The sequence below is a fragment of the Mandrillus leucophaeus genome, unplaced genomic scaffold, assembly GCF_000951045.1.
Source record: "Mandrillus leucophaeus isolate KB7577 unplaced genomic scaffold, Mleu.le_1.0 Scaffold114, whole genome shotgun sequence".
NCBI lineage: Eukaryota > Metazoa > Chordata > Mammalia > Primates > Cercopithecidae > Mandrillus > Mandrillus leucophaeus.
In genome coordinates this window covers 5,388,385-5,401,033 of record NW_012099654.1, presented here as the reverse complement: position 1 = coordinate 5,401,033, position 12,649 = coordinate 5,388,385, and positions in this window count along the sequence as shown.

Here is a 12,649-nt window from a genome sequence, read left to right as displayed (position 1 = left end):
CTGATACCTACATCTGTCTACAGGAAGAATAAATCACTAAACAAATATTTTAATGGCCTTAAAATACAATCAGAAAGAGCAATTCTGGAAGGTGGTTAGTTTGAGCCCTCATTAGAAGGTTTATTTTCATTGAGTGTATGGATTGTTGTACATCTACAATTGCAGTTATGATAAATTTACAGGAGAAACATCACATGACCACATCCTGTTACATGGACATTCTACCCTTGAGATGGAATGGAAATAAAGTACTGAGATGAACAATAAGCTGTAACAATCAGCCTTGACAAGGAAATGCCACAGTCTGAGATTCCAATTCTAACAGGAATTGACTTTAAAAAATCCACATAGAACCCTGACTTCTTTCCACCATATTACACTTTGTACTACAATCCCTGTTTTACAGAAAAACCCATAAGGTAAGCATAGCACTCAATAAATATTGATTGAATAAATAAATATTGAACCTGATGAAGTTCTTAACATTCTACTAGCTTTTTAAAATAGCATTTTAGAAAATAACTTAGCACTGGCCTGGTGGATAGAGATCCATTTGATCAGAAGTTAGGAAATTATCTTGACCTTCAGAAATGATGAACTGTCCTAAACTTTGGTTTCTCTTTTAATAAAAAGTTAACATTCTTTTCCATCAAATCACATATTAGAGAGTATTATTTAAGTGAGGTCTGAAAAAGAATCTTTATTTTCTAACCAATGAAAGTAATGCAAAAATTATTTTACCAGGTTAAATGATGCAGAAATGCATAAATTTTGCAAAATGTGGTAGGATTCTTACCTAAGTCAGCGCCAGTCTTCAGAGGTAACTGTGGTTAATAATACAAAGTATAACTTTTCAGTAGCATTTTTTTCTATGCACTTCTAAATGCACAGAGTTGGGTTTTTGGTTTTTTTGTTTGTTTGTTTGTTTGTTTGTTTTGGAAACAGCGTCTTACTCTGTAGCCCAGGCTTGAGTACAGTGGTAAGATGACAGCTCACTGAAGCCTCAAACTCTGTGGGCTCAAGTGATCCTCCCATCTCAGCCTTCCGAGTAGCTAGGACCACAGGTGTGTGCCACCATGCCTGGCTATTTTTTCAACTTTTTGTGGAGATGGGGTTTCGCCATGTTGCCCAGGCTGACCTCAAACTCCTGGCCTCAAGAGATCTACCCATCTTAGCCTCCTAAAGTCCTGGGATTACAGGCATGAGTCACTGTGCCAGGTGAGATTTTTTTTCATTAAGCAAAAAATGTATCATATGATAAATATTATTTTTCAATGTGCTCTTTTTCTTAGTGAGATTTTTACATTCATGTGCTAGAACAGTGTCTAGGCCAGCCTTCAAAGAAGAGGATGTCTTTTGCTCATTAATCCATTCAACAAACACTTACTGAGTCTTTATTGTATACCTGGCACTGTTCTGGGTGTCAGGAGGCTCAGAAAAGGAGTCCCTGCCTGGATGGCTGAGTTTCCTGCCTCGGTACTCAGTGTCTCATTGTGAGTGTCTGTCGCCCACCTCTTGAACCTTTGGTGAATGCACATTTTAGTTACTGGCTGAAACATCTGATTGCAAATCTTCCATGGGAGTAGTTTACACTAAATTCTAAAATTTAGTTAAATCAATATATTACCTAATAGGGCTTTACTACATACGTTTTTGAAACCAACAGATGTTCTTATCTTTGAGTTTAGACTAGAATATACCTTGTTTCTTGTTGCTTTGTTTGAATATCATTGATATGTGAATACAATATAGCTGTAGGTCTTTAACATCTAGCAAGGGGATTTGTAATCTCCGTTGTACCACCAAGTTATCCCTAAATCACACCACCAACCACAAGAAAAATCATTCCTTGGCAGGAAGTGAGCCTGTTCTCAAACACTGCGGAGAAACTGTTGTCCTGGCTTGGATAATATTCTGGAATAAGGTCATCTTCAAATGGACTGTCTTAGAGTAAAATAAGAAATGCCTCTGGATCTTCTTTTTTCATATTTTTTCCATGTCAAGGGTTCATACACACGTGCACACACTTAAGTCCTTTATTGCCTAGAATCTTAGCTCCCAGAACCCTGGCATCAATGTTAATCACTGGTCAGGCCCCTGTAGCTTCCTCTTAGGAGTAAATTCAAATTCTGTACTATAGGAAATATCCGGGAGGCCATTTCTTAATGCTGTCTCCCTCCCTCCCTTATGACAAAGAGGCTGAGCCTCAGTCCCTCCCCTGAGGCTGCTGGCCTGGTTAATCTGTCCTCCAGGTCTCCCATGGGCACCTAGAGTTAAGCAACCAGCTGTACTGCACAAAGGTTCTATTGAGGCTCAACTCCAGTAACTTGCTGGCCTTGTCAGGGTAGCATTTATAACTGCGTGCTGACCTTGCTTGGCCCACAGTAGACTGTGTGGGCATTTGTACAGCCCCATGTGGGAACATCTCTGTCTAATTCTCAACCTTGGGCAAGAACTTTTGGGGCTCTGGCAGCCAAAATGAACTGCTTGGAAGACAAAGAAGCATTTGCTGGGGTCTGAAAATGATCCTCTCCTAGGCGAATCAAGGCAGTTTATCGAGCCTGGTAGGGCTAGGCTGAGGTTGGGAGAGCTGCCTGTGGGAAGAATCGGCCCCGTATGGGCCCCGGGCATCCCTGCACGTCCCTGCTGAGGGTGCCAAACTGCAAGACCTAGCAGTCTTCTCACCCTGAGTCTTTATTGCAATTAGTCATGTGGACCATTAAACAGGTCAAGGTGACCATAGCATGACTACTGTGCTGAACACTTACTCCCCAGTGGAGGGCAGTTGAGTTGTTCATTGCATGATGTAAAAGGTGCTGACTTCTTGGCCCTGGATTCCTTAGCTGTGGCATCACCCACTGTGTGCATAGTTGCCATCTGTGCCTATCATGTCCCTTGTGGAACTTGGGGATAGGGAATCACCTCTATTACTGATGTTCCTGCAGTTTTCTGTGTTGTGAGTAATAAACTGACTTGAGTCTCACTGTCTAATTTGGATACCTATGGAATTGTAGGAAGCCAACCTACTGGCTTGCTGTACTAGTAGTACCCTATTGCTGCTGTAGCAAATTACCACACACTTAGTGGCTTAAACAACACAAATGTATTATATAGTTCTGGAGGACAGAAGTCTGAAATGAATCTAAAATGCAGGTGTTTCAAAGAAATGGTAAGTGTTTATTACCAGGAGATATGTTGATTACTCTGATTTGATCATTACACATAATATACATGGATAGAAATATCACTCTGTACTCCATAAATATGCACAATTATTACATGTCAACTGAAAATAAAAGAAAAAGAAGAAAAACAAATAAAGAAATAAAATCAAAGTGTTGGTTAGCAGGCCTATATTCTGAAGGCTCCAGAGGAGAATCTGGAATTTTCCAGCTTCTAGAAGCTATCTGCATTCCTTGGCTCATGGCCCTTTCCTCCATCTTCAAAGTGCATCACCACAACCTCTGCTTTCATCACCTCATCTCATCTTTCTTTGTTTAATCTTGCCTTCCTCTGCCTTGTGCTTACACTGAATCCTCGCCATCTCAAGATCCTTAATCACAGCTACAAAGTCCCTTTTGAGTACATAATCACAAACTCTGGGATTAGGACAAGAACATCTTTCAGGGGCCATTATGCAGCCTGCCACACTTACTTAGTCACATTCTTTGGGCTCTTGTCACTTCTTGCCATCCTCTATGATGTCACTTTTTGCCTGATCCTCCAGAACCCAGTGCTAATAGCAGAACACCCTTTAGCACATAGCAGGACAGAGCAGAGCAATCTGTCTCTCTTGATTTGTCCTGATGGTCTGGAAGAGGGTACAACTTGCTACTCCCAGGCCAAACTCAGAGGCCTAGCACTTCTAGAATGAAGTTCCATGAAGCCAGAGAATCTTGTCTGATTTATTTATCAGTAAGCTCCAATGTCTAAAACTGTGCCTTCTGGAACATAGTAGGTGCTTAATAAATATTTGTTGAATGAACACATTTATTCAGCTTGCTTATGGCTGGCTGTCCACTTCTACTCATACGTGAATTTTTTAAATTACTCGTGATAGGAAACCCTTTATGTAATAGATTTGCTTTCTCTATCTTGGGTCTCAAAGTTAGATGCCTGATGGTGCCTTTATCAAAATAAGGAGTATAGGAGAAGGAGTGGGTTTCAGAGGGAAGATACTTTCTGTTCTGTACATACTAAGTTTGAAGTGCTGACGAGTCAACCAGGCTGAGATGTCATGCAGGAAGTTGGAAATGTGGTAGAGAAAAAATGGCAAGGTTGCAATACAAATTTAGGATTCAACCACACGAAAAATATAGATGAAGTCACAAGATTGATTAAAATGTCGAGGGAGAGGATGTGGAGAGAAAAAAGAAGAGCTCATTTGGTTAATTCTGCAGCATCTAAAATTAGCGTAGGTGCCAACAACGTATTTTGGTAATATTCATACATATTAATGATCATGCCCACTGACACATATATTTTTAGATTCAAAGGCTCTAGTAAGAACATATTTCTTACTTATGACACCCTATTTCCTGTCCTCTCCTAGCCTCAAGCCCCTCTTCCAGGATTGAGGTTTCTTGTATTTACTCACCCACTTTCATTTGAAAAAAAAAAAAGAAAACTTCTCCTAAAGTTTCTGTCCCACCTGTGGGGCCCCTGAGCCGTGGTCCAGCAGTTTTCTTCTGCCTGCACACCCTCCACCTTTGCCACCAGACCGTTCATACCACAGAACTTGAAGCACCAAAACATCGAACTGGTGGGCTCAGGCAGCTTCTGCATGGCAGTGCCTGCTTGAATTTATTACCACCACCACCACCAGTCCCAACCAGACACCAAGATCTGAACTGCATTGGACACCCAGTCCAGATTTCTATCTGGAAATCTTTTGGTATGGTCTTTTAATTGCAGGTTTTATGGCGACAAAAACAAATGGCTGACTTTAGCCTCACAATGAGAATGGTACTATGTATGGTTAACTTAAACATACTGTAAGCAGTGATAGAGTTTCTGCTATCTGTTCATAATTCCCTCTTCTCCTCAAAAAGAAAGTAGTGAAAACTCATAGCCAGTGTGGGAGCCAGCTTTCAAGATGGCCTCTGGTAATGTTTACCCCCTGGTCTTCACAACTGTTGTATACTTCCCTTCCATGTGATAATAGAGTGATTCTGTATGGCCAATAAAATATGGTAGAAGTGATGGCATATCACTTTCAAGATTTGATTATAAAAGATGTAGATATATTAACCTTTTAACCTGTAAGTAGAGCAATCTATCTCACTAATCATTCATTCTGGGAGAAGCCATCAGCCACATTGCGAAGCTGCTCTGTGGAGAGGCCCAGGTGGTAAGGAACTGAGGCCGCCTGCCAACGGCCATGTGAGTTCGTCATCTTAGAAGTGGCTTCTCCAGGCCTCAGTCAAGCCTTCAGATGACTGCAGCCTCAGCCAATATGTTCACTGAAACCTTCCAAGAGACCCCAAGACAGAAGCACTAGCTAAACTGCTCCTGAATTTCTGACCTACAGAAACTGTGAGATAATAAATGTTTGTTATTTGAAGCCATTAAGTTTTAATGGTAGTTTGTTATGCAGCAAGATAACCAATATAACCAGGAATGGGGATCACCCCAGACTTATCCCTCCTCTGGATGTCCTAGCTCAGCTAAGCTTCTTCTTGGCCCTTTACCGCTCTTGTCATCAGATGGTCTGCACTGAGGTGAGAGCATCTTTGCACTTGGACCTGTATAATCAGCCTTAACCTCAGTTCATAAGCTAAATTAAAAATTACTGATAAAGTTACAGAAAAATAATTATTTTAACTGGTATCTAAAGAAAAGCAAATTAATACAAATATAAAATTCTACTTTTTTATTTATCAAAATAGTAAGGTTTTAAAAAACATTGATACTTAATGGTGAAAAGCTGGTTCAATCCTTTTAAAATGTATTAAGAACATTCAATAATTTTGATCTTTGATGCAGAGTTGATTATACTTCTAGGAATAGATCTGATGAAAGTAATGAGAAACGCAGATAGAAATTTATAGCTAAAGATGTTCACTGCAGCATTTACAGTAGCCAAACATTAGACACAATCTTTGCTCCAACAATAGGGGATTTGTTTTTTTAAAAAATTACGGGCCGAGCGTGGTGGCTCATGCCTGTAATCCCAGCACTTTGGGAGGCTGAGGCATGTGGATCACAAGGTCAAGGGATTGAAACCATCCTGGCCAACATGGTGAAACCCCGTCTCTATTAAAAATACAAAAATTAGCTGGGCATGGTGGTGCACGCCTATAGTCCCAGCTACTCAGGAGGCTGAGGCAGGAGAATGACTTGAACCATGAGGTGGAGGTTACAGTGAGCCGAGACCACACCACTGCACTCTAGCCTGGTGACACAGGGAGCCTCTGTCTCAAAAAAAAAAAAAAAAAAAAAAGATACATTTATTTTATTTGAAATTATGTAGCTATTGAAAACTAAGGTTATAAAGTTTTTTACTATGTGAGAAAATGTTTAAGTAAAAATATAGGATACAAAATTATAAATGCAATATAGCCTTAGTTCTATATAGGATACAAAATTATAAATGCAATATAGCCTTAGTTCTAGAAATGTAAATATGCATGAATGAAAAACTGGGGAGAAATTTGCTAAAATGTTAGCATCAGTTATTGTTTGAATAATCCTCCCCGGCAATGATTTGGGATAATTATTTTCTTCTTTATAGTCCTCAGAATTTTTAGAATTTTCACATTGGAGAGGTATTACTTTTAAATCACAAAATAAAATGTTTAAAAATTGCATATATGTAGGCAGTATAGCTTCTTAAAGTATCTAGTATTTGCCTTTGCTGTTTATCCTTGAACTACAGTATTTTGGGTGATTCATGAATGATTCACATCAAAAGCCCTGGCCTATCTAAAATTTCATATTTTTACTTGTTCTTTCAGGTAGGAGATTAATGAGCATTCTAGAATGAGACTATGGCGTGGGAAGGAAGTGTGTAATGAACCCAGGAGGATGCCTAGGAGATATGTCCCTTGTAGCATTCTAGGTGTGACCACAAAGTGTCCAGCATGTGGCATTCCGAAGAAGGCCCTGTGAGCTCCTCATTCTATTTCCTTTACTCAGGATGGAAGCAGGAAGATAGAATTCAATTGCAAAACGTTGGTCACCGACTCTGAAAAGGATTCAAATTACTGACAGCTTAAAGTAATCAATGCTACGAAAACCATAATTACCCCAATACTGCAAAGGTTTGGAGGTTTAACAACAACAACAACAACAACAAACCAGTTCTCCCAATCTGTGTCTTTCTATCTGCATCTCTCTGGTTACATAACTAGAAAAGGGCCGGCTCAGGAATGAATCCCAGATGGCTCTGCTCAGTGTTTGCTTTGAAGTTGGTTCAATTCAATTTATCTGGTCTGTGGTTTGAGGATAGGGTGGAAGGATCCAACTACACAACAGTGCCCAGACCCCAGAGTAGGAACAGAACATCTGCTTCCTGGGCACAAGTGCGTGAGGAAAGGATTTACCCTTCAAGGGAGTTGATTCTGATCCTGAGTACTTGGGGGAGAGGGGTGTGGGGTGTTGCTTCCTGGCCTGCTCAGCCTGGGGTCTGGGGGGCTGCTTCTCACATTGCTGTGTGAAGGCTATGGCTGTAAGTCCCAGCCAAGCTTGGCCCCATGGGTCCCCTACACCCAGGAAGGTGTCAGACCATTTCAGCTGGGTAAGGTCAAGTGGGGCCCCAGGGTTCAGCCCTTCATTGTGGGTCTTGGTACTTATAGCTTCTCGCTCTGTTCATTTTCTCTCAGGTGGTTAATTATATCATTTCTCTCTCCAGTTTTCTGAAAGGAATAATTGACTCAAGAGGCTGGCCTGTCAAATATTTGTGTAGGGCAGTGTCTAGTGACTGAGGAAGGCATGGAAGTGAGATAGTGCCATTGAGAATGACGGGACCACATAAGGCCAGTGCCAGGAAGGCACTAATGTCATCTAGTTCCCAGGCTGCAGACCCAGATGGCTACAGGGACAGAGCAGGTTCCCTAAAGGCGGGAACTGGGCTGCTATTGAGCAGAGGGACTGTAGGTTGGACAGTGCGCACCTTTCCTAAAGATATGCAAATAAAAATGTTAATAATAATTTGTAGCCCAAAGAAAACACAGTTGCAGGTTGGATTTGGCCCAAGGGTCAGCAACTGGACATTCTTGGGTGGTCCTCTGCCTTCAATGTACAGATAATAAACAGGTCCAGGGGTCTATCCAGCTGATGACTAGCGAGCCTAGAACACTAGTGTTCCAGCTCCCTGGCCTAGGGACCTTCTGGTCTAGAGCTCTGCTGAGAAACAGATGCTGTGACAGCCCCTCCACCCTGTACCCCATGACAGTTTGACAGAAAAAGAAAAAGCACTCTGTCAACCCCTACTTATTTCAGGAAATGACCAGCCACAGAAAAATGTCCACCCCTAACATGAAACATCCCATACTGCTCGCTTGCCCCCTTGCCAAAGGTCTGCCCAGCATCCTCGAACACCAATCAGAAAGTCTCCCAGCTTCCAATATTCCCACCCTAATAGAATGGTTGCGGATCAGAGACTGTCTCTATATTTCTCTTTCTACCCCACAAAGCACGTTGTCCTGTCTAACACCTTTCAACCCCTGCTGAAACCAGTGACCTGCAGATGTTTTCCTTGCCACAAGCTTATCAAGAGACACTGCACTCCCATATTTATTGCACAATAGCCAGATTTGGAAGCAACCTAAGTGTCCACAACAGACGAATGGATAAAGAAAATGTGGTACATACACACAATTCAGCTATAAAAAGAATAAGATCTTGTCATTTGCAACATGGAAGAAACTGGAGGACATTATGTTTGTTAAGTGAAATAAGCCAGGCACGGAAAGACAAACTTCACATGTTCTCACTCATTTGTGGGAGCTAAACATTAAAACAATTGAACTCATGGACATAGAGAGTGGAATGATGGTTGCCAGAGGCTGGGAAGGGTAGTGGGGCAGGGGTAGGGAAGTGCGGAAGGGGCAGATGGTTAATGGGTACAAAAATACAGTTGCATAGAATGAATAAGATTTAGCATTTGATGGTATAACAGGGTGATTACAGTCAACAAAAATTTATTGTACATTCTTAAATAAGTAAAAGAGGATAATTGCACTGTACGTAACACAAAGAAATAATAAATGCTTAACGTGATGGATACCCCGTTTACCCTGATGTGATTATTACATATTGCAAGTCTGAATCAAAGTATCTCATGTACCCCAAAAACATATATACCTACTATGTACCCACAAAAATTAAAAATTAAAAAAAAAGAAACAGCCCGTGTCCATTTTGTCCTGGACAAAGTTTTGGACACTGGCATGTGTCAGAAGACTATAGTTCTCAGGGATTTTGCCCCGTATCTGCCAGTTCCTGGCAAAGTAGATACTATCTGTCCCCAGTCACCTGCAAACTGTAACTATCACACTAAAGCAGCCTGCATTCCTAGGATGCCAGCTGGGAATTTCTGCTCCCCATTCCCTGGAGCTGCAGGAGAGGTGCATGAGCCCCCAGGCATGGACAACCCACCAGTCCACCTCTGGGCTGTGCACAGCAATTTCGGTGCAGGGCGTTCTCCAGAGTCCAACCATCCTTTGTCCCTCGGCATCCTCCAGCCCCGGCCCCACCTCCTGGCCTCCCAGTCCTAACTTGGGAATTCTGTTCTAGCAATACCCATAACCTCTGCACTGCTGTTTTTTCTCAACTGTTTTTTCTGTCCTGAAGGAGAGCTCATCCAGTCAACATCTACTTACTCAACATTTTCTATGTGGCTCAAGTTCCAAAAAAAGCTCAGTGAGCAAAAGCCCTCCCTCTCTCTCCCCTATGAGAGTCTGCCTAACGCCATGATTACAATAGCTAGTATTTGTTGAACCCTTACTATTTCCCAGGCACAGAACTCCCTCTCCTTCAGGTTACATTCTTCCTCTCCTTCACATTACATTCCTCCTCTCTTTAATCCTCAGGAAAATGCTATGAAGTAGGCATTCTTATCCCCTTTTGTGCCAGTGACAAAATCAAGGTTCAGAGAGGTTAAGCAAGTAGCCCAGGGTCACACAGGAGCAGAATTTTGATTTGCATCCTGGTTTAAGCTGGATTCAATCCCCTCCCTCTGTGGCATATCTGCTTTCACGGGGAGCCCCCATTTCTCCCTCACCCCCATTCCTCCCTCACCCCCATTCTGCAGCACTGACTCTGCCCCATGTGACTGTTCCTTGCTAAACTCACTGGTATGAGTTTCTGGAGGATGGGTAGAGAGCAGCACCAGCTGAAGTTCTTCTCAGGTCCTAAGGAATCTAACTTTTACAAGCACCACCCACATGATGTCAATTGTATTAACATGCTCCAGCATCTGATTTTAACCATAAATGCGGAAAACATTTTGAAAAGCGTTTTATAACTTTTTGAAATTATTTTTTATTTCGTTTTGACCATTTTGTTTTCTTATTTTGAAATCAATTTAATTTGTCATTCTGAAACAATTTGTAGGCCCTTGAAAAGCCATAGGCACTGGGCTTATAGTGCTTAAGTGATGGAAAAACAAACATACAAAAAAGAAACAAATTGTGGCGATGGGGAAGAGTTATCTGCACGTTGTCCACACGTCGTCAATTTGCAAACCTTTGACTCAATTTCCATAAGAATCATTTTTGCCTCCTGCAGAAGATAGCACTATATCCTTCCTGTAAGTACTTTCTAGGAGTTTCTGATCCCAAGTCTGATGTTTTGGTGCTAACATTTCCAGCTTGTTGGTGCTGTGAGATGCTAATGATTAAAAACAGAAGGGTGGCTTATGCTGTGCGTCACAAATTCTCAATTCCTGAAGCCAGTGGGAACCCTCCTCCCAAGTGAGGGTCAAAGATGGGCAATGATGCACTTGGGAAGCATTAATGGTACCTTATCTCTGGGATGGTTGGTTTGCTAGGGCTGCCATGACAAAATACCATACAGTGGGTGGTTTAAACAACAGACATTTATTTTCTCACATTTCAAGAGGCTGAAAGTCCAAGATCAAAGTGTTGGCAGGGTTGGTTTCCTCAGACGATCATGAGAAAAATCTGTTCCAGGCCTCTCTCCTTGGTTTGCAGATGGCCACCTTCTTGCTGCCTCTCCACAGGGTCATTGTCCTTCTGTGCACGTGTGCCCCTGTTGTCTCTTTGTGTCCTAATCTCTCCTTCTTATAAGGACATTAATTAGATACAATTAGACCCACCCTAACAGCCTCATTTTAATTTCATCACCTCTCTAAAGGTCCGATCTTCAAATACAGTGATATTCTCAAGGACTGAGGGTTAGGGCTTCAACATATGAATGGGGTGGGGAACACAAATCAGCCCATAAAAGATGGGTTTTGCTTGAGATGCCTCGATAATGCTCAGAAGCCCTTGCTCCATCTTGCCTGAACTTCAGGAGAGGGCTTTGCCACATCCAGAGCAGAACTAGGATGAGGCATAATGAGTCTTCCTAGTGCTTCTGCTCTATGGGTGCTTGTTAAACACTGTGCTAAATGCTTAACCAGCCTTAACTCAATATCCTGTGATATAGTTATTCCCTAGTTTATGCATCAGAAAACAGAGAAGCCAAGCTTATTAAGGTTAGTAAGCTAATGAATGGCAGAGCTGAAGCATGAATTGAAGCAGTCCGTGCTCTTCGCCACTACAATATACTGGTTTGCAAAAGCCCTTTATACATGGAGGAAGGGTAGCCTTTCAATTTCCAAAGGTGTTAGCCTTGGTTACTTTCTCTCTCTCTCTCTCTCTGTGTGTGTGTGTGTGTGTGCGCGCGCACGCACGTGTGTTGGGGAGGATGGTAAACAACTCCTCTGTGTTTTGTTTTGTGTAGGGGGGCTCAGAGAATGCCTGGGAGATATCCCATAGTTAGGCCTTTGGCACCCAAGATAAAGGCCCAGGGAGGGAAGCTGGCTGATGTACAGGGGATATGAGCTTGAGGTTAAGATGAGAGGGCTATCCTTAGCCTTTGAGAGATGGTTCCTTGGAAGGTCTGGGCAAACAGCATTCCAGGAGTAGCTGAGGCCTGAGCCCACGTACACAGGGATCCCAAGGTGGCAGAATCAGGATGCCTGCCCTGTGACTCCAGGACCCTGAATGACAGCCCCCAAGACCAAGCCTGGCACAGAGGGAAGAAGATGCTAAGGGAACCACCTTCTTTCAAATGGATGGTGGTGACAGGTAGATGAGAACAGAGCCCTGGTGCCCAGCACATCCAAGGTTCCTTACAAAAGAGTGGATGCAGACCCCAGTGACTGATCCTGGAATTCCCAATACCTAGGAAAGTAGATGTATGTACCAGCTTTATTTTTATGTAAAAAAAAAAAGTGACATTTCTTGCAATTTGAGTGTCTTGGAGCAATTCATATCACATATTTATTCTGTCTCCTTTCCCATTTTTTCAAGTTGTGGGATCTCAAATTGGGCATGACAGGTTAGTCAAAAGTATACAGAAAAGGGCTCAGAATTCACCACAACCAACCCAGTCATTTCCTGGTCCCCTCACATGCTATAGCTTATATATAAGTGTCATGCATGTATCCAACAACCTCATCTGTATGTGGTCCATTTTT